This window comes from Erpetoichthys calabaricus, chromosome 17 (assembly GCF_900747795.2).
Source record: "Erpetoichthys calabaricus chromosome 17, fErpCal1.3, whole genome shotgun sequence".
Lineage (NCBI taxonomy): Eukaryota > Metazoa > Chordata > Cladistia > Polypteriformes > Polypteridae > Erpetoichthys > Erpetoichthys calabaricus.
In genome coordinates, this window is record NC_041410.2 from 98,790,266 (window position 1) to 98,813,131 (window position 22,866).

At 42.8% G+C, this 22,866-nt stretch overlaps 1 protein-coding gene across 1 annotated transcript in view; it reads left to right on the forward strand.

The window, feature by feature from the left end:
- The first annotated feature begins 3,032 nt into the window (after positions 1-3,032).
- adgrl1a (adhesion G protein-coupled receptor L1a) overlaps positions 3,033-22,866 on the forward strand; it is a 332,245-nt gene continuing 312,411 nt past the window's right edge. The window contains exon 1 of the mRNA XM_051920528.1: positions 3,033-4,716. The gene's annotated coding sequence lies outside the window, so the exon portion shown is untranslated. The remainder of the gene's footprint in view (positions 4,717-22,866) is intronic.

Here is a 22,866-nt window from a genome sequence, read left to right on the forward strand (position 1 = left end):
TGCCCCTCACATTGCCCACAGCATTACAAGAAGTGTGCCAACCAAGATATCCTCCAAACATCAGACACCCTCATCCACCCTAACCACTGTGCCACTGCAGAGCTTCTCGGCCATCCTGTGGCCTCCACTGCAGAGATGGACAAAGCTTCTCCAAACACTCAAGTGGCTGTATGAGCGTACTGGTCCGGGACCTCCTTCTACAGCTCACCTATACTGTAATGAGCCAAGGATGGAGGAGATGAAGCAATGGAATTAGTCACTTCATGCTGGACTGGTGGCTTTGCCAGGCACTCCCACCCTGTCTGACAGTCTGTGGTCACCCTCTCTGGTCCAGACCCCCTGGGTGCTACAGTATTCACAGATGCTGCAGGCTCTCCCTTATCTTTCTGAGACTAGCCAGAATGATGTCCTTTGGGAAGTGACAAATGATTTGCCACCACCTTGTGTCCATTCTTTAATCAGCGGCCTTTAAAATGAAAGTTCTTTAATGGTACTTCTCTGGCTTGTGTGGTTCTTCATAGCTCCATTACTTGACAATGAACCATTTCCTCCTTGGAAAGTTTCTTTGCATGTGAAATTGGTTTCTTGGGCTTAGAAAATGTGAACAAAACAGAAGCTTTGATTGTGTAGTAGGTGAGCTAGCAGGATAAAACTGATGAAGGAAACCTGAAGTAGTCATTCAAAAATCACAAGCCCACTGGTATTTCACAAATCGAATGTCATCTGTTCAGTGATATTTATGGAACTTCTTACACTTCTTAAAGGTTCTTCATGTGGATGTTCCCCTATGATGTTGTTCAGGTTGACCCCTTTATTTTAAAAAATGTAGAGACCTTCCTAACTCCTGAAATGAAACTGTTTGGACTCTCTTAACGTTAAATAGAAAATCTGCTTCACTTGATAGCTTCTCCAGGTCACCATGTATAACTGCCACTAACCTGTGTCACCAGTAGGTGTTACGCTTTGAGCACTGAGCCCACCATCTCCAGCAAAGAGAAAAACTCCCAATGGATATGACGGAGCAGACAACAGCCCAATCGCTCCTCTTGGCTCCACTGAAACGACACCAAGTGGAACTTCACCAGGATGAGAGTTTCAAGTGATTCCAATACCCCTAGAGAAATGTCTAAAGAGTACAACAAACACTGGCCACCATTCAAGATGGCTGATCTGGCATTCACCCCAGCGGCCATATCACCGAAGAGCTGCTCTGCCCACCCCCCCGTGACCTCCTTGGCAGAGATGAACTTGGTTCCTCCAAACGCTGAAGTGACCAGATGAGCCTACTGGTTAAGGAGCTCCTCCTACTACACAACAACAGTATTTACAGATAGGGGCAGCCATCTCCAAGTCTCATTTAGGGTGGGTGACATCCTGCTTGTCCTTCCAGGGGTGTTGAAAGACTTGCCACAACCTCCTGAGTACCATTTGAAGGTCATTCCTGTATTACAGTCCTTCTACACACGTCGGCCTTCTTTATCTCCTAACGGCCTTTGTTTCAGGTTGGACCCTCTAAACCCTGAATACCTGTCTTTAAGCTGACGGCTTCTCCTGATACGTCAAGTGAACTTTGAAGTTTGAGCACCAAGTCCAGCATCTCCAACTCTCAGTTGATATGAAGGGTATGTGGGCAGAAAACAGCCAGAGCATTCATGTAAGCTCCATTGAAGTGCTCCCTGGGTGCCCCCCAAAAACCAGTGTCTGGAGCACACAAGTCTTGAGTTACCAATATGGCGCCCCTCATTGTCCATACCATGACGGGTGACTTTGCAACCCTTGAGTTACTTCAACCGTGACCCACTGCATCTGGAGCATGTGCCCCTCGGGTGGTGGCACCCTAGACGACCACCTACATCACTTAATGAATGGACCGGCTCTGACTGTCACACTTGACCCAGGTGAGAGTTTGAGATTATCCCCAAACCCCTAGAGAGAAAGACCCCAAAGCAGGAGACCCATCAAGATTTCTCACTATTTCATCTGAATCTCTGAACCACAATGGTGGGCTTTGATTCTCAGCTGGGTTAACAAACGAGGTTGGACGTTTGACCTGCGGCTCCATAGCTGGGGGCTTCACCTCTTCTTAAGTCGTCGGCCCACATCCATTCAGGGCTGATGGCATCCCAGAGATTCAGTCACTTGTTCTGTTTATTAAAGCAGCAGCAGCAGGAGCAGCGGCGGCTGTAATTCATCATCAGCTGCTAATGAAGAGCTACTCAGGACATCTTCAGTGATCTTAATTTTTTATTTTGGTGTCATCTTCACGATTACCATTTTCCCTTGTCGTCCGCCGCCGCCAATAAATAACTCGCCTCGGCTTCTTCTCCTTCTTCTTCTGCACGCCGCCTGTTTGTCACCTTTTAACCTCGCGCTTGCCACTACAGATGTCGTCCTCCCCGTTTCCTATACAATTTTCTCCACGGACATTTATGGCCGCTCTCATTATCGCCCAGACTCCCGCACACTTCAGATCCATCAGTGTTTTTCATTCTTCTGGGCACGCTTCCATGGCCCCGTGTCACTTTAACTGCGTCTGTTATTCTCTGATGAGGCGTGCAAATGCTTGCTGGGCACTCATTTCCTCGCGCTTCTGTTTTCTAATCTCTTTTTGCCGATCGCTTTTCCGTTTTTTTTTTGTGTTTTTTTTTCCTGCCTAAACTTTTCCATTTTCCTTGTAGTACATCTCCGGGTGACCAGCGCCGTTGCGCTTTTCAACACACACATTTTCACACGAGGACTATTTTACACACCGAATTTTAATTCGACGCGTGCCTCTCGCCGCTCCATTTCATATTTCCGTCCTGGATCGTTTCGAACGCGTTCTCTCTGCGGCCCCAGCCTTGCTGATTGCCCTCCGTGGTACCAGGCGCGCACTGAATCCACAAGAATGGAGGAACGCGGCTCCTCTTACGCAATGGGCGCAAGCCCGTCGCAGCTCCTGATCCGGCGTGCACGCGCTCCGGTCCGCGGCTTGCCTACGACGCCAGACTCCGTCTCCCGGCGCTGCGCACAGCGGAGTGGGGTGGGGGGAGGGGGCGTTCAGCGAGAGGCTTCAATTTTCCATCATTACAACTCCGCGCTGGGTTTTAGGAGGGATCGCATCCTCTGCTCGTTCTCTGTGTGTACACACACAGGTTACACCGCACGGGGATAAAGCAGGCGCAATAGAATGGTGACCGGGGTACGTCAGGAGGAATAACCCCCCCCCCCCCCCCCCCCTACACACACACACACACCCCACCTCCCCGACACGCAGCAGCAGCAGCACCAACAGCACCTCAGTACGTGCGTGCCGATTGGAGACGAGAGACGCACGACGGACGGATTTTTTGAGATAAACGTTTCCATTCGCGTTGGTGTTTCCTAACGGTTTCTAAAAGGAGATGCGGGAATATGTAGGCAGACGCCTTCAGGGACCCTCTCACGGCTTTGGGCTCGAATTGTTGTCTGTCCTCCGAAGCGAATGTCATCTCGGCTTCCAGCCCCACTGCATATAATCGACTGAGCAAGCAGAAGGGCTATGAAGATATCCACCGCTCGCGAGTCAAAGGAACCGCATCGATTATCAAGATAAAGCGGGACGACACGTTAGTGACAGAATTCTGCGCGATTCCATGGAAATACAGCTCACCGGCGGATTATATCCCATTCTGTTTCTTCTTCTACTTCTTTTGTTTTGAAATAACCCAACGATGCGGGAGGAAAGAATGCAGTGACCGCCAAGGAGAGAGAGGGACGTGTGTGATTTTTGTTATTTTTTTTTCATTTATTTGATTGTTTTTTTTTTCTACAGAATGTCTCCTTTCTGCCTTCCTTGTGTGTCTGTCTGCCATAGCGCGCTTGTGATTTGAAACGCGGCTTCTTGAATCGCTGCCCTCGTTTCTGTGAGAATCCTGGCATATTTGCCTCCTGTTCACGTTTGCCCACAGATATTTTGTCTGTCAACAGATCTTCGCCGTTGTCACCGGAGCCTGCAGGATTCCTAATCGTTTTGGGTCGGCTGAAGGGATGCTATTTTCTGTGGCCATCTCTGCGGAATGGAATATTCGGCACGTCTGGTGCCCCCGTCCTGCGCTGGCCAAGCCGCGGTGCGGGCACGCTCTTTGAATTCTTCCTGAAAGCGTCTCCATCCATCGACTCCTCCTGCTCCCGTTTGCTAATTGCCTTCTGCATGTCCTCTTTCTTCAGCAACACGCACCGCTGTGCCCCGGCACCTTGGGAGAGCCGCGAGTAAAAGAGGATGCTCCGGCTGCTATATCTAAAATAAGAAGCGCCATAAACATCACCTTATTGACTGCGGACGAAAATATCGGTGGAAAAGAGCGACGTCCAGGGAAGGGGAAGGCACCAGGCAGCGTGTGTGCATTTTGCACTACTTTTCAAATTGATGACACATTTTTTGGCCATCGCACGCCTCTTATTTTTATTCTCATTTTTGAGCAATTGTTGCCTGGTGAGCGCGTTTCTCTTGCTGTTTTTCCACGCGCATTCACACCGTGAGAGGAGCGACGGCTGGCTCGACGTCTGGAAGAGCTCCATTTCAAATGCGTTTTTAATGTTTCTGAATCTGCTCGAAGGGGCGAAAAACGGAGAAAACAGTGGGGGGAAAAGGAAAAAAAACCACACACGCGCACACACAGGAGGGAGCGAAAGAAGAAAGAATGAATGAGAAGCAGTGAGACAGGAGCACGGAGGAGGGAGATCGGAGTCGACAAGGTAGGAGGCAGGCTTCTTCATAATGGATTTGCAATGCGCTCTCTTTTTATTATCATGGATACGTTTAATCTGCTGGAGTGAGTGAGACTCGTAGAGTCGCGGCGAGCGCGCACTCCACTCGGGGGGCTTGTGTGGAATCAGTGCGCCTGTCCGGCCGTCTGTCAGTCTGGGGGGGGGGGGGGGGGGGGGGGCGCGTTGGCGCACACCGTCTCGGGCTTTTGGCGGCAGCAGACAATCGTGGACGTTCGTGTCGTTCCGAGCAGAGAAGACGGCGCTGGCCGTGCGCGTCCACAGCGAGGCACTCGGATTTTTTTTTTTTTTTTTACACTTGGAGTTGTTCGTTGATTGCTTGCTGATCTGTTTGACCGATCGATTTGCAATGGCTGACTTGGGGTCTATGCGCAGATATCGGGGATGGGGTGGTCGCCAGCCAAAACACACAGCTGACAGCATCCGCCTCCACACAGCGGCCCCGCATTTTTTTTTTTTCTTTCCTTGGGGTTGCGGCATCTCCAGCCGCAGCTTTGCGCTCTGAATTGCCGGCTCGAGTGACAGGAGAGCTTTTATTAACGAGCGGGTAATGGACTCTGATGATGAGCTATTCAGGCGGCGCTGCGAATCCACACTGGGTTCCAGTGCATTGCAGCTGGCCCACAGCAGTAAGCTCTGAAAAAAAAAAACATAATAATAATAAAGAGGACTGGCAGAGTATATAATACTGGGGGGGGGGGGGTCCATCACCCCGCCTGCTCCTCCCCACCTCACCTTCACCAACACCAAATTGCCTCCATAGCCAACCTGTGAGAAAACAGCGCGCCACCCGCATTCACACACACACTCACACTCACACACACACACACACCTGCTTCTGGAGCCAAAGCTGCCAACAACCTTAATCTCTCGCCGAGGTTTTCTGCTCACGTCCGCTCTTTCACGTCCCTCATTTTAAACAGCGCGCATCCTCTCCAGCGGCGCAAATGTGCGCTCCGTTCCCTGAGATGCTCTCCGCTCCCTCGGGCGGCTTACCTTCCATTGCGGACAAACGAGGCGGAGCGTTCAAAACGGCCTGCCTGCCCGAGGGACGCCGCCGTGGACAGAAACAGAAACGTGTCCGCTAACGTCGCCCCGCTGCCCCGTCGATCCTCTTGTTCACATGTCGTTGATTTCTGATGTTAAAGCGACAGCTGAGGACATCTGCCCAGGTGTGTCTCATGCCCTGCACGGCACCCCAGTTTATTATTCAGGGGGAGACAGAAGCCTGGTCCATTTAAGGGTTCCTTTACATTTTTTTTTTTTTGGTTTACTGGTGGGCAGGAAGCACATTTATGTAATCAATGCAATGCAAAAAACGTAGACTTGGACGTACAATGTATTCCTGTTCATGCAGTACCCCCACGGAAAAGAACACATCTGGCATTTTCTTTTCAGTCTGCTGGTGTTAATGTTTCGATTACTCATCCCGAGTCGATGGTGATTCATATTTCTGTGTTTTATGATGTCAGTTAAACGTTACCTTGAATACCTCTCTGAAAAGGACACGAATCAATGGAAGCCAACCGGCCTCCTCCTCTGATGCCAAGAAGGCAAGCGAATGGACCGCCGTCTAGTCCGCCCTTGAAATCATAAAGTCACAGATTGTTATTATTATAATCATCATCATCATCATCATTATTATTATTACTGCTATTACTTCCCTTATTGTGCTGCTTTGTTTTCTTCTTAGCAGTCTGTCTGTTTTCTTAACAGTTCAATTCCTTCCCATAGAAAATCAATAAGCATATATTCTTAGTTGATTTATGTTACTATTCGACGTTTCTGAAGTCATTTTGTCATTTTAAAAATAATACATCCTTTCTTTCTTTCTTTCTTTCTTTCTTTCTTTCTTTCTTTCTTTCTTTCTTTCTTTCTTTCTTTCGAATAGACGCATCGCAGTATTTCTCTTAGATTGTTGTAGCCGAAAGTGTCACACAAAACAGTCAGTTCACACAATTAGGGGTGATGAACTAAATTTTATTTCTTGTATTTAGCAGCATGTGTCGTTTTTTTCCAGTAACTGTTTAAAATGTATTGATATCATGCAGTAAGGTGTGAAGTAATAGATTTATGATGAGAGATATAATTGGTAAATGTATTCTGTACATATACTTAATGATTGGTAAACTTTATGAAATCTGTTATAATAAACATACTGACATATATAATGCATTAAGAGATGTGGACTATCTTTATTTAAATGACATTAATCCATCCTTCCGTCTACTCACCCATCCATTCATTTTCAAACCCACTTGATTTCGGGGTAGCTGGGGCCATTCCGAGAACGCGTCGGGGGCAATGCAGGAACAAACCCTGACAGGGGCGCCGACCAATAGCAGGGATACCTGATAGCCTAAAGCATGTTTAAATGGAATGATAATATTAAGGACCCAGTAGTAATCCCGTATTTATGAACACAGAATTTTCAAATTTATATATATTTGTGAATAGATAGATAGATAGATAGATAGATACTTTACACACACACCCATATATATATATATAAATTTTTGTGTGTATGAGTGAGTGAGTACCAAAAGCGTGTTTAGATAGAACAATAATTTTAAACCCCATTAAGTAATCCCGTATATATATATATATATATATATATATATATATATATATATATATATATATATATATATATATGATTTATTTTATGTAGCGTTTTTCATGGGATGCATCATTACAAAGTCGTTTTTAATAGACCAGAATGTCACAAATCAAACAGGACAAAAACTGACCAATGCAAACCCAGAAACTGATTCATAAAATACATTTTTGGTTATTTTAATTTTATTGCTGTATATAGTATTTGATTGATGCTTTATGTAAACAGATTTTAAGATTGCGCTACCAGCAGTATGGCGTAGTGATTAAGGCATTGGACAGCAAACCTTGCGACTGGTGGGTTTAAACCCCACTACTGCCAGTGTGCAACCCTGAGCAAGTCACTTCACCTGCCTGTGCTCCAATAGAAAATAAATAAATCAATCAAAAGAAATTAAACCAATTATTACATAAAGGTGTCAGGTAAATGACAGCGCAGCGTTTGTGTTATCTGTGAAAGCTCCACGCGATGGCAACTCAGAATAAGGGCCTAAAGCAGTCAGCTTGCAGCCTGCTTTTCTTTCTTTCTTTCTTTCTTTCTTTCTTTCTTTCTTTCTTTCTTTCTTTCTTTCTTTCTAAGCACTTCCAATAAAACTGAAGGTGTCAGACCGTTTTGTTCTTGCACTCATTGTTGATTATCGTGTCTTTTCATTCTCGCCTCTGGATCTGTGCAGTCTGTATCTTGATTATCTTTTCTCAGAATTAGTTAAGCTCTTTTCTCTCTTTCTTTTTCTTCAGCCGGTAGAAATCATTTTTAAGGATGCTCATGATTCGATTAATTCATACCTCAGCGCCATTACTTCATTACTAAATTCTTAAATACACTTTTTTCATGGCTTCCACAAAATGGAAGTGTGTAATTCCTTGAATGATTTCACGAATGGCCCCATTATCATACAAGTACTCCTTACAGAAGTCCCGAGAAGAGGTCGCCAGGTCTTTAAAATGAGGAGCTGGTCCAGGGTCCGTCAGCCTCTGCCACCATTGCCGGGCACCCACAATGAAATACAAAGGTGCCAAAGAGGTTCATTCCGAGCGATGCCATGCACATGAAGGTTCTAGAAAGCGCCTCTTGCAGTATTTACACCCGTAACCTTCCATTAACAAGCGCGACTAGCTGACGGTAGATTTGTGAAATGTCAATGGCTTCCTGAATGGTAAAAAAAGGACCAATAATGTAGGCGGATTTCTTGATCCCTCATGCTATAGGTCGCTTACTAGAATTGAAAGATTTTAATTGTGTCCGCATAATGGTAGCCATTTCAAAGTTTTAAGGACTAGTATCACATGCTGAGACCTTTTCACAGAATTAATCGGGTCTTTTTAATAGCTATGTGGTTGGTAGTCGAGGGCCATTTGAAGGCAGTCGCTCGCTTGATCTCCCCAGTTATAACACCTCGCACTTCTAACGCTCATCTGTTTCCACTTCTTTCGGAGGTCTGAGCCCCTTCCCCCAATTCGTGTCGCTATAGTTAGTTTTGAACGTTGTGCACCTCTTTACCCTTTTTTGGTAACTCGTTGGCCTCATGTACACCCCTTGTGTATTTTATGGACTTCTTCATTCTTCTTCTTCTTTTTCATTGATGAGCTCAGTTACGCTCCGATATTACTAACCTGGAGTAACAAGTTAAAGGTGCTAATGAAGCAGCGCGTCACTCTCCAGGCTTCATTCGTGACTCCTGCCGTGCGTCTGTGTGACCCAAAGAGCGGCTGTCACGTGGGTCGGTCCAGTCCGCTCTATAGTGCGGCGTCAGAGCTGCTGGCCAATCAGCGCCGGCCGTCCACATCTTCGTGTCCGGCGGCGGACGCCTCTTTCATACTTGAGCGGGTCTCTTCTTTCCCGGCCTTTCTCCATTGGCCCAGTGTCTTAAAAGCCCTTTTTCCCCAGCGGCGCGTCTCCATAAAACCACAACACAATAGAAGTCTCTGCATGTCCGGCAGGTCGGCATTTTGTCCTTTGTTATCCGTGGCGTGCGCAGCTTTCTCGCTCTTGAAGTGCATTGCGGATCCCAAGGGCTCAACGAGGAGCACATTCCCAGCTCCTGCTCCTAAGGTCCAGCCGGGCTGCAGCGTAACACCCCCCCTTCAGAGACCCCTCGGGTTTGCTCAGGCCTGCCTGGCCACGAGCCGTTCATTAACAGGTTTACTGCGGCAAGGCGTGATGGCGGCCGTGCCAGCCTGGTATTTTACTAAAGTCTCCCTGCAGCCTTTTCCGTCTCTTTTAGCAGCTCGAGTTCCCGGTGGATCCAGTCGACTCATTTGTTTCGTTGAAGGGGGTCTTCATGGTGAAGTCATCCAAAGGAACCTTTGTGGTCCTTTATGGTCCTCGTCCTTTCACAAGGAGATGCTTGCGTGTTCAGTTGCCGTTTTCAGTTCTAAATGATGCCATCGGAGTCCATAGCAGCTGGCAGAGAACGGCATGGCGGATTAACACGAATGAGCAGTTTTGGCTTCTCGTAAATGAAGAGCGGACTTCATCAGAATCGCAAAACGTTAACCGAGGAGGAAAATAAATAAATAAAGAAAGAACGCATAGAAAATCCCAATTAGCGGCCGGCCATCTCGAAGTGAACGTGTAATTGAGCTGGCACGAATCGCACTTCTCTTCTCATGTTCTTTATTTTCTGACCAATCGAGTTGGACCTTATTGGTTTGTGCATTTCTATCTACATATCAATATCACAAAATGTAGGAATGGAAGTCATTTGTGAATATCCTAATGGACATTCAGAGAATATCTATGTCCGTAATTCAGGGCAGCCTCTAACAGAGCGCCTACAACCATCGACCAGTCTGTGCCTTCATCAGCAGTGCACCACCCATCCATTTCTGAGCCCATCAGTCACAGTTCACACAACCAGAGAAGCTTCTGCCAGCATGTCATGAAAATGAGGCGCCCGGCCTGGCAAGGACTGCCAGTCCAACTCAGGACACACTCAGGCTGGCCTGGCCAGCCAGTTGTAGCCCATGAGATTTGGTGGCAACCAACATGGAGGACTATCAGACTATGACTAGAAGACGCAGTGGCTGATGGATGGTTCAAGAAGGATAATGCCTTCAGTCAATACAATCAGAAATAACAATAGTCATAATAATAATAATAAAGACCAGCAGAATTCGCATCCAGGGTGCGGCCTGAGTGGAGTTTGTATGTTCTCCCTGTGTCCTCACTCTGACTTCTCTGGTTTTCTACCACAGTCCAAAGACATGCAGGTGATGTGGACTGGTGACTCTAAATAAGCCCCTTGTGTGTGTGTGAGAGAGTGTGTGCCCTGCAATGGATTGGCATCCCATTGAGGTGTTGTTCCAGTTGTGTTGCCCGATGCTTGCTGGGTTAAGCATCAGCTCTCCTGCAGCCCTGCTCAGGGTAAGGCAGGTTTGGAAGATGGATGGGTGACTGGATAGATGAGAAAAAGAAGAAGAAAAGGTCCATCTGTCACAATTTAGGCTGATTTTACTCCTCAGTACATTTATGAATCAGAATTTGTGAGCAGCACCCAACACTGCTGACCCACTTTTAGTTTTGACATTCGGACTTTTTATTAAACGTTATGGGTGACGTGGATGAGGCTGACGTCACTGCCACTGACTGAGCCACCCTGAATGAATGAAATAGAATAGCAGCATACTAATCGGCATATTCTGTACTTATACTTAAGCAAAGGATTTTTATTCTTGTCACTAATCTTCTCCTTCCATGCTTTTGTTTTTAAAACTTTTCTTAATTTTAGGAATAAATGGTGGGCGTGAAGCATTTCTAAACTGCGACTGTTTCCTTTTTAACTGTAATGCAAATTTTTTTCAAAATGTAATCAAATTTCAATTCTTGTTCAGTACCTTGCTGATTATCATGACAAAGAAAATTGAAAACTGAACATCCTATGATTCAAGATAGCAAGACCACCCAGATAATCGTCTACAAGTGCCTGCTAAAGCCACACGAGCCACCGTCGTTTGACATTGGCATCATGTAATTAGTGCATAATTAAAATCAAATAAATAATGTTCTTCATTCAAGAAAGTGAGATGTTATTCGATGTTTTCAGGGTCCTCACTGTCACAAACACTGTCACTTGCATGTGCTGATCAACACGTCCACACTCTACTGTGACAGGAAAAGTGTAAAGAACTACAGATGGCTGTTAAAGGCACTAAATAACTGAAGAATACACAGAAGTGACGGGCAGCACAACTGTCACAGGTAGATATTGAAGAGAGGCACTCTATGCTAGATAGGAAAGGCACTATATGAGATAAATATGTAGATATGAAAGGCACTATATGAGATAAATATGTAGATATGAAAGGCACTATATGTAATGAATATGTAGATATGAAAGGCACTATATGAGATAAATATATAATTATGAAAGGCACCATATGTGATAAATGTATAATTATGAAAGGCACCATATGTGATAAATATGTAGATATGAAAGGCACTATATGAGATAAATATGCAGATATGAAAGGCACTATATGTAATGAATATGTAGATATGAAAGGCACTATATGAGATAAATATGTAGATATGAAAGGCACTATATGTAATGAATATGTATATATGAAAGGCACTATATGAGATAAATATGTAGATATGAAAGGCACCATATGAGACAAATATATAATTATGAAAGGCACTATATAATAGGTGTGAAGGGCACTTTATTCAATAGACAGATAGAAATGGAAGGCACTATATTAGATAGAGAATCACATTTTTATATGGCGCTTTTCTCGCTACTCAAAGTACTTTATACAGACTGAGGGGTAACCAGTTCAACAAGCACTCACCTGGATGATGTGACGGCAGCCATTTTTGTTCCAGTATGCCCACCTGACATCAGCTATCAGGTGGTGAAGGGGAGAGAGACAGAAAGAAATGTAAAACTGATGGAGAGACATATAGGCTTAAAATTAAGATTAAAATCTGAGTCAAAATGCATTATATTATTATTATTATTATTATTAATAATAATAATATTTCCTCTACTATGCAATGAGTTTTATGTAAAAATGACTGATTGTCAATAAAAAAAAAACTCGTCAGACTTGCTGATAAGTTTTCACAAATGTTTAAATGAATCTGAAGACATGTCATTTATGTCATTTATATGTCATTTATATATAATTTAATCTTCATCTCCTTTTTTCATTTTTTATTCAATGATCTAATTATAAATACAAGATGGGAGACGCTGTCCTGAAGGAAGCAACCTCTGAAAAGGATTTAGGGGTTTATGTTGACCCATCGTTTTCATTATCAGGCAAAGAAAATGTTAGGTTCCATCATCAGAACTGTTGAGCGTCACAGTCGGACTACAGTATGTAGCGCACTCGTGGGGTCGCATCTGGAGTGTCGGGCGCACACTTGTACTCACCACACTGCAAGAAAGACACCGCAGCACCAGAAGCGGTGCAGTGGCGAGCAGCCAGGTGCATCATGGGTGTAAACGGGGCGTGGCCTACCGTGACAGGTTTCGTCTGAGCAGAGGAGACCTCATCCAGGTGTGCATTGATTAAATCGGTCCAGCAGCATTCTAAACGGACATCGGTGGAAATGAAGGGGACGTGCGGTTAGGACTGACGCCGCAGGGTATCTGTTTTTATTTCTAAGAAGTGTGGCAAACTGAAACAAACTACCGAGACGTGGGGTTGAAGCAGAAACCTTTAAGAAGGATCAGGAGGAGGTATTGGGGCCACGAGTGCTGTTAGCTAAGGAAACAAGCGACAAATGGCCTGAACGGTCTCGTCTGGCTTGTTAATTCCTTCCCTTCTTATTACATATGACATGTACGGTATATGACAGAGAGCACCTAACAGCAAGACATGATTAGTGAGTAAGCAGAACAACCAAACCTTCAAACATATTAAAGCATATTGTAAAAATAAATCAATGGTCAGTGAAACTGCATGGTGATCTCTTCTTTTACACTGTAAATAAATAAATACATTTACGGTAAATAAACTGGTAGATGCGGTTGACAGACTTTTACTGTAAAAATAAGGTGACAATATGTTTAGGTGAAATAACTGTTTTTTCTTTATAACACTTTACAATAGAAGTGAACGTTTAACCACAGAACAATGCAAATATCGTAAGTTACTGAAACAGAGCTTAGCCGTTTAACATTTTACAGTTGCTATTTAACAGTCTTACACTGTAAAAGTAACGGCCATTTCTTCAGTGTAACCGTAATGTATCAGTAAACGGTATCTAGCATATTTCGAAGGTAGATGACTATCGATTTTACACAACTGTAAAAAACAATAAAATGTATCTGGTAAGATATACAGATAGTTTTCAGTAAAACATAAGGTAACTTTCCTTTTGTTAGGAATATATTTTCCTTTTGCCATTCACAGTATTTTTACCCTTAAAATTATGGACATTATTTTCAGTGCTGTACTCCACTGCTTTAGTGATCTCTGAGACTGAGCAGGTGAAATAAATTCTCTTAACGGTCAGTGAAAACAGTTCAGGATCTGCACAGTCCTCAAGTACTTGGAAGGACTCGAATCCACACACACACTGGTGACACCGTCGGCCATCACGACTTCACAACAAGATCTGTTTTACTCACATTACAATTTGAGAGAAATCAATCTAGTTTACTTGTCATGGAAGAAACAGAAACAAGCGCTCACGTCGATCCGTTATACACAAAGTGCTTAGCCTGCTATACGACACGCGAATGGCAAATACAAAATGATACACAATAAAAAAATTAAAAAGACAATTATGTTGGGGTTGTAGAGAATGGCAGCATCACAGCAAGGGCCATGCCCACCAAGGAGAGCCCACCAGTCCTTTAAAAATCTGCAGTGACTCTGCTTGACATTCTATTCAATGCTAAAGTGTGTGTGAGGAAGAACGTGAGAGCGTTAAAGAGCCGATGAGTGGCCTTCTGAATTAGCAATGGGCACCACAAAGCAAGCGTGCAGGAATCAAATGCCAGCCGAGGAGTTGGCAAGTCAGCCTTTCTTTTGTGTGCTTACTTCATGTCGGTGTTCGCTGTAAAATGTGCTAGCAATACAGAATCTTTTCTTTCTTTCTTTCTTTCTTTCTTTCTTTCTTTCTTTCTTTCTTATGTTAAATGCTGTGCATGTTATTCACTTATTGTTCAACATGAAACGAACTATATGACAGTTTCTTTCTTTCTTTCTTTCTTTCTTTCTTTCTTTCTTTCTTTCTTTCTTTCTTTCTTACTTACTTTCTAATGTTAAATGCTGTGTTATTTACTTTGGGTATCGTTGAGCATGAAACGAATTATATGACAGTTTTCTTTCTTTCTTTCTTTCTTTCTTTCTTTCTTTCTTTCTTTCTTATGTTAAATGCTGTGCATGTTATTCACTTATTGTTCAACATGAAACGAACTATATGACAGTTTCTTTCTTTCTTTCTTTCTTTCTTTCTTTCTTTCTTTCTTTCTTTCTTTCTTTCTTTCTTTCTAATGTTAAATGCTGTGTTATTTACTTTGGGTATCGTTGAGCATGAAACGAACTATATGACAGTTTCTTTCTTTCTTTCTTTCTTTCTTTCTTTCTTTCTTTCTTTCTTTCTTTCTTTCTTTCTTTCTAATGTTAAATGCTGTGTTATTTACTTTGGGTATCGTTGAGCATGAAACGAACTATATGACAGTTTCTTTCTTTCTTTCTTTCTTTCTTTCTTTCTTTCTTTCTTTCTTTCTTTCTTTCCTATGTTAAATGCTGTGCATGTTATTTACTTATTGTTCAACATGAAACGAACTATATGACAGTTTCTTTCTTTCTTTCTTTCTTTCTTTCTTTCTTTCTTTCTTTCTTTCTTCTTTCTTTCTTTCTTTCTTTCTTTCTTTCCTATGTTAAATGCTGTGCATGTTATTTACTTATTGTTCAACATGAAACGAACTGCAGTATATGACAGTTTTTCTTTCTTTCTTTCTTTCTTTCTTTCTTTCTTTCTTTCTTTCTTTCTTTCTTTCTTTCTTTCTTTCTTTCTTTCAGTCCATTGGTCCACTCTCAGTCCCCTCCAGCCCCAGCCAGTTGCAGTTTCAATGTCGCTGACTAAACGGGACGTCTCCTCCTCGGATATTTGCGCCTAAGCGCGGCTCGAGTGGCTGCCTTCCGTGCCCAAAGTCTCAGTTCTGAAGACACCAATCGATGTGTTTGCAGGACACCGCGGAGAGCGCAGCAGCTCTTGAAGCGTCGCGGGTTTATTTGCGCCAAATCAATGGTTTCGCCGATTAGCAGCCACCGGAGTTGCTCTTAAACGAGTGTCTCGGAGTCCCGAAAGCCCCGAAATCAGAGGGGGGTGAAACTTGACTTTTATATTTGTTCAATATATTATTAATTTGATTTGATTTGTTGTTGACGGTTCTTTAATGTACATAATGTAAAAATATAATTATTGTTAAATATCCATCCCCATATCTGAGTATACGAGAAAGTTGAGAGGAGACCACTCCCGATTTTTAATTTTTTTGATTCATTATCATTTATTTTTATTTATATTATTTTCTTTTTGCGCTCTTGTTTGTATTTATTTTGCTGATTGAGTTGACACTGAGCAAAGTAGGCAAATGAAACGAAGTGCTCTGATGTTCATGCCTCAGCAGTGCGAGCTAACCTTTAAAAATGAGCTGTAAACATAATTTTCACAGGACAATTTACTTTTAAATCACTCGATGCGGCAAATTGAGGCTTTTTTCTTTCTGGTAGAATTTGAGACAGAGGAGTAATTTTCTCGGAACGCAGCTCTTAACTCAAAGCTGAAGCAGTCACTGGCTGTTTAGCTTTTTGGCTCCCTGTTATTATCCGAGGTAGAGAGGGAGACGCTGCGAGTAAAATGGGCTGATTGACGCCTAAAAAAAATCCTAAATGAAGCTAAAAGAGCGCCATCGAGAAAGTTAAGGGGAGCGGGTCGCGACGTGTCACGTTCACCGCTGATTTAAGAGGAGCTTTACGACCCCCATGCAGCTGAAGGCCACCTAATGAAGTTGATCGATTAGCTGTTGGATCGATTGATTGGATTGGAAAGGATCACGTGTTGAAGGGGCGCCCAACGGAAGTGGTCTGATTTATCGATGACCTGAGGGTGCGCGTGCCCGCTTGCCGTGGCCGTCTAAAGTCGCGCACACGGAGACTCTCCTTGGGCCGGACGGGAGCGCGCAGCCCCCGCTACTCAGTAACCAGAGAAAGGGTTAACGTTGGCGGCTTATTGATTTGTTTGTTTGTTTGTTTGCTTCTTTATTTACATTTGCATTTATTTTAATGAGAATCTTGAAGGATTTCTAAGAGGGCCCTGGGAGAACCCTGTAAATTCACTCTTGAGCTGTAATTTGTGAGTTACTGTGCATGTAAAAAATGTTCTCTTCAATATAAAGAATAATTGCTGTGTCTGAGAGGGGCCTGTTCAAGGTGAAATTGGGTCTTTTATTGATTGTATCTGCTAGTGAATTATTTGTCCGTGTTTCTAAAAATTAAAATGTGACACCAGTCGTGCCCAGTCGTTTTGTTGCAAATCTCCAACACTACGCTTTTCAAACTGGAAGTTCAAAAATGGCACCTTTAGGGGTTGTGTGGTTCCACTCATTCTGTGATGGGTTCTTTCCACATGAATTTGACTCTCTGGACCTCGAAAAGCTTCCAATTAGAGAGACAGCAGCAAGTCAAAGACACCTGAGCTTAGCCTGAGTCCCTGTTTTATAAATCTGTTATCCTCTGGTCCTAGCTAGGAGCCTGTTACCGACCTAACTAAAGGAACGTTCTTTCATGAGGACGCTTCTCCAGGGGACCACAAACGGAAGAAGCACAAAGTCGGACCTTAAACCTATCGGCCCTGTGATGGAGCTTCACTGGGCTCTGGGGTTCCATTGCTTGACATTCTGTGAAGGGTTTGTGCATTTCAATTGGGGTCATTCAGCTCTGCGGGAGTTCCTAATACGAGGCCAACACTGAAATCTTTAATGTCCACTAGGAGTTCTAGCAGGACTCAAGAGATCAAGAGCCTGTGTGACTGCGTTGTCTTTGTCAGATCAGGAACCCGTTGGGATTTCACCAAATCTCGTACCATCTATTCATGGTTAGCTATGAAGACTGTCATGGATCTAAAGAAACAAAAGTTCTTTCTGGAACCTTCACATGGACGGTCCTTAGGGGAGCACAAATGGTTCATCGCTTTGAGGAAGCAGACACACACACACACACATCTCCACTCCATAGGGGCACCTGGCTGGGTTGTGTGGTTCCCCCCGCTTGAAAATGTGGTGTTTCATGCTGTGAAGGGATCTATGACTTTGGTTCTTCAGGTTTTGAAAAGCTTCCATGGAAATCTTTAACATAGACTCCTAAAAAATCCAAGTGCCAGCGTCATTCCCATAGGGGAGCCATTTTTTGGATTTCCAAAAGACCCATCCATATGAAGGTTCCAGCAAGAAAGTTTATGTCTTGAGGTCCATAAGAGGCTCCCAACAGTGAGGCGCCATGAAGAGATGCTAACAGATTTGTGAAATTCCAACAGGTTCCTGATTTTCCAAAGACTCCTGCTGCATACGGCAACACCAGCTGAGTTCTGGTTTTCTGAATCTGTTAGCATCACGCTAGATGGTCAACCAAACTTTAAAGATTTCACTTTGTCTTCATGGTATATTTGGGCGTTTCTCAAAGCACAAAGAACCGACTTCATCTGCAAAGAGCCCATGAAATGGTCACAGCCCACTGAAGAACCATCAAGTGCCATTGAAGAACCTGAAGAGCAGATCAAGAACACCTGCTTGGAGCCTGAGTGAGGGGCCTTTAAAATCAGGAGCCCCTCGGTGCTCCACAAGTCTCTCATCATCTTCATGGTTACTCATGTAACGTCGTATCTAAATAGAAGGTTACTTCTGGAGTCTTCAGAAATGGATTTTGGGAACCAAAAATGGTTCCTCTGAAGAATCACTTGGGCACCTTGATGTTTAAGAGTGTAGGAAGAGCCAACAAACATGCAGCGTATGAAAGAAGACAAGACATGATTGTGGAAAAACAGCGACATCCCCCATGAAGCTGGCACCTTCACTTTAAGAGTTTAGCCAAACAAAAAATAATAAATTGTGCAATCAGCTTCACAGATGAGCGACATGTTTGTGACATGACTGAGGTGTTCGTGTCAGCGTCTGGCCTTCCATCGCTGTAGTTTGTTGGTCACCAACTCCTTAATACCTCAGTGGACTGTGACCTCGTCTCATCTAACACCAGTCATATTGGGGGTCTTCCCAAACCCCAACTCCTCAGACGTCCACAGAAGGCCACTCCACTTGAATCCAAGGGTGGACGGAGTTGTCCCGCTCCACTAGTGCCGGTGAGAATTGCAGCGCCGACACCAGTCTGCCATTTCTCTTTCTGACGCATTTTACATGCTGAGCGTCTGATTGAAGTGGTCTGCCTGTTTCAGAAGACAAGGACGAAGAAGACGAAAGAGGCCAAGGAAAAGAATCTTTCATGCAGAGAGGCGCAAGTACAGCCAGTGCTCACAGGATAACACAAAAGACACGGCGATGGATCAATCAGTGGGCACGTTAGGAGACGAGCTGAGGGGATGAGGAAGAAACAAAAAGAAAACGAGCAATTAAGATAAGGAAACGTCAGAGGCAGGCAATAATCAAGTTATTAGTTTATTTTTAGAAAATGCAAATGCTGAAATTTTAATATATCATGCAAACGAGGAGCCGAGCAAGGCTGGAAGAAATCTGCAGTCCAAATCCCGGGTGCACAGTTTGTGAAGAAACGCGGGGGGGGAGGCTGACGTAGGTAGGAACAGGAATCTTTACTTCTAATACTGTATATACAAAAAATAAATACAAAGATAGCCAGGCAGACATGAAAGGCACTATATAACTGATAGATAGATAGATAGATAGATAGATAGATAGATAGATAGATAGATAGATAGATAGATAGATAGATAGATAGATAGATACTTTATTAATCCCAAGGGGAAATTCACCTACTCCAGCAGCAGCATACGGATACAACAGACAATATTAAATTAAAGAGTGATAACAATGCAGGTAAAAACAGGCAATAACTTTTTATAATGTTAATTTTTACCTCGCCGGTGGAATTGAAGAGTCGCATAGTGTGGGGGAGGAACAATCTCCTCAGTCTGTCAGAGAGCAGGACGGTGACAGCAGTCTGTCGCTGAAGCTGCTCCTCTGTCTGGAGATGATCCTGTTCAGTGGATGCAGTGGATTCTCCATGATTGACAGGAGTCTGCTCAGCGCCCGTCGCTCTGCCACAGATGTCAAACTGTCCAGCTCCATGCCAACAATAGAGCCTGCCTTCCTCACCAGTTTGTCCAGGCGTGAGGTGTCTTTCTTCTTAATACTGTCTCCCCAGCACACCACCGTGTAGAAGAGGGCGCTCGCCACAACTGTCTGATAGAACATCTGCAGCATCTTATTGCAGATGTTGAAGGACGCCAGTCTTCTAAGGAAGTATAGTCGGCTCTGTCCTTTCTTGCACAGAGCATCAGTATTGGCAGTCCAGTCTAATTTATCATCCAGCTGCACTCCCAGGTATTTATAGGTCTGCACCCTCTGCATACAGTCACCTCTGATGATCACGGGGTCCATGAGGGGTCTGGGCCTCCTAATATCCACCACCAGCTCTTTGGTTTTGCTGGTGTTCAGGTGTAGGTGGTTTGAATCACACCATTTAACAAAGTCCTTGATGAGGTTCCTATACTCCTCCTCCTGCCCACTCCTGATGCAGCCCACGATAGCAGTGTAGATAGATAGATATTCATATTAGTATAGTCGGTAGGATCACACAATTAGATAGATAGATAGATAGATAGATAGATAGATAGATAGATAGATAGATAGATAGATAGATAGATAGATAGATAGATAGATAGATAGATAGATAGATAGATAGATAGATAGATAGATAGATAGATATTCATTTTAGTATAGTTGGCAGGATCACACAATTAGATAGATAGATATTCATTTTACTATAGTCAGCAGGATCACACAATTAGATAGATAGATATGAAAGGCACTATATTATAGATAGATATTCATTTTACTATAGTCGGCAGGATCACACAATTATATAGATAGATAGATATTCATTTTAGTATAGTCGGCAGGATCACACAATTAGATAGATAGATATTCATTTTACTATAGTCAGCAGGATCACACAATTAGATAGATAGATATGAAAGGCAATATATAACTGATAGATCGATAGATATTCATATTAGTATAGTTGGCAGGATCACACAATTAGATAGATAGATAGATAGATAGATAGATAGATAGATAGATAGATAGATAGATAGATAGATAGATAGATAGATAGATAGATAGATAGATATTCATATTAGTATAGTCAGCAGGATCACACAATTAGATAGATAGAGATCAAAGGCACTATATAACTGATAGATAGATAGATAGATATTCATATTAGTATAGTTGGCAGGATCACACAATTAGATAGATAGATAGATAGATAGATAGATAGATAGATAGATAGATAGATAGATAGATAGATAGATAGATAGATAGATAGCATAGTAGGCAGGATTAGATAGATAGATAGATAGATAGATATTCATATTAGTATAGTCAGCAGGATCACACAATTATATAGATAGATAGATATTCATTTTAGTAGAGTCGGCAGGATCACACAATTAGATAGATAGATAGATAGATAGATAGATAGATAGATAGATAGATAGATAGATAGATAGATAGATAGATAGATAGATAGATATTCATTTTAGTATAGTCGGCAGGATCACACAATTAGATAGATAGATATTCATTTTACTATAGTCAGCAGGATCACACAATTAGATAGATAGATATGAAAGGCAATATATAACTGATAGATATTCATATTAGTATAGTCGGTAGGATCACACAATTAGATAGATAGATATGAAAGGCACTATATAACTGATAGATCGATAGATATTCATATTAGTATAGTTGGCAGGATCACACAATTAGATAGATAGATAGATAGATAGATAGATAGATAGATAGATAGATAGATAGATAGATAGATAGATAGATAGATAGATAGATATTCATATTAGTATAGTCAGCAGGATCACACAATTAGATAGATAGAGATCAAAGGCACTATATAACTGATAGATAGATAGATAGATATTCATATTAGTATAGTTGGCAGGATCACACAATTAGATAGATAGATAGATAGATAGATAGATAGATAGATAGATAGATAGATAGATAGATAGCATAGTAGGCAGGATTAGATAGATAGATAGATAGATAGATATTCATATTAGTATAGTCAGCAGGATCACACAATTAGATAGATAGAGATCAAAGGCACTATATAACTGATAGATAGATATTCACATCAATGTAGTTGGCAGGATCACAAAAATTACAAAGGTAGATAGACAGATGTGAAAGGCACTATATAATTGCTAGACACAATGTGTAATGTCTAAACAGTGTTGTTCATTGTCCAACCTCAGTAAATTTAATGTCTCAATAAACAAATGGCAAACCAAAAATGTTCACATTTCAGACACGGGGCTTTAATGCGTTCAAGTTTGTATTGTTGTCCAAAGTCTTCATGTCACAGCACACTACTTTAAGAGTGAAGTTACCAGGGCGTCTGAATGAGCGTGTGGTGTGCGTGCTGTGAGTGCGCATGCGCTCTAATTTCTCATTATCAATGGCGCACACTGGGATGTAACCGACAAACAGCATCAATAAATCAAATAAATCTTTTATGTATGAAACACATTCTGCCGATGTCTAAAGCAGCTGTTGCTCCTGCTGTCTGATTGCTCCAAGTGCCCATGTTCAGCCCTGGATTTGATTACCGTCTATTTGAGATATGCGTGTTCTCCCGATGTCAGTATCGGCCCATTTTGGAACCTCCACCTTCCCCTAACGCCCCGAAGACACACAGTTAATGTGGATAGTTGACTTGACTGTTTTCCAGTTCCTAGCAAATGTGCTTCATTGTTTTTTTGAGTGACAGCCAAAGGTCAGTTGTGGTGCAGGTCGATGTCCAATAAAGCAGCGAGCAAAGAGAGTTTAGAAAGTAATTTTTTTTCTTCCTTGCCATCTTTAAACAACATAACATTCTTAAGCCCACTTAGTCCTATTCTGGAGTTTGGAGTCCACCAATAATGTTGGCAAGGCCAGAAACAGTCGTGGAGGGGGTGCTGTTGCTGGGCATATCCAGAGTGGCACTCACACAGGGGGCCATTTGGGTCAGCACTTAACTTAACCTGCACATCTTTGGGGATGTAGGAGATAAGACCTCATGGATATGGAGAGCATCTGGGAATTCCAGTTGGAAAACAATCCGGAGTCAGATCCAAACCCATCAAACGGCAGAACAATCAATACAATGAGCTCCCCATCTACGGCCGCTGCTATTTTTAATATTAATAAAAGATTTGGATAGAAATATAAATAACAAGCTGATTAAGTTTGCAGATGATACCAGGATGGGTGGACTGGCAGATAGTTG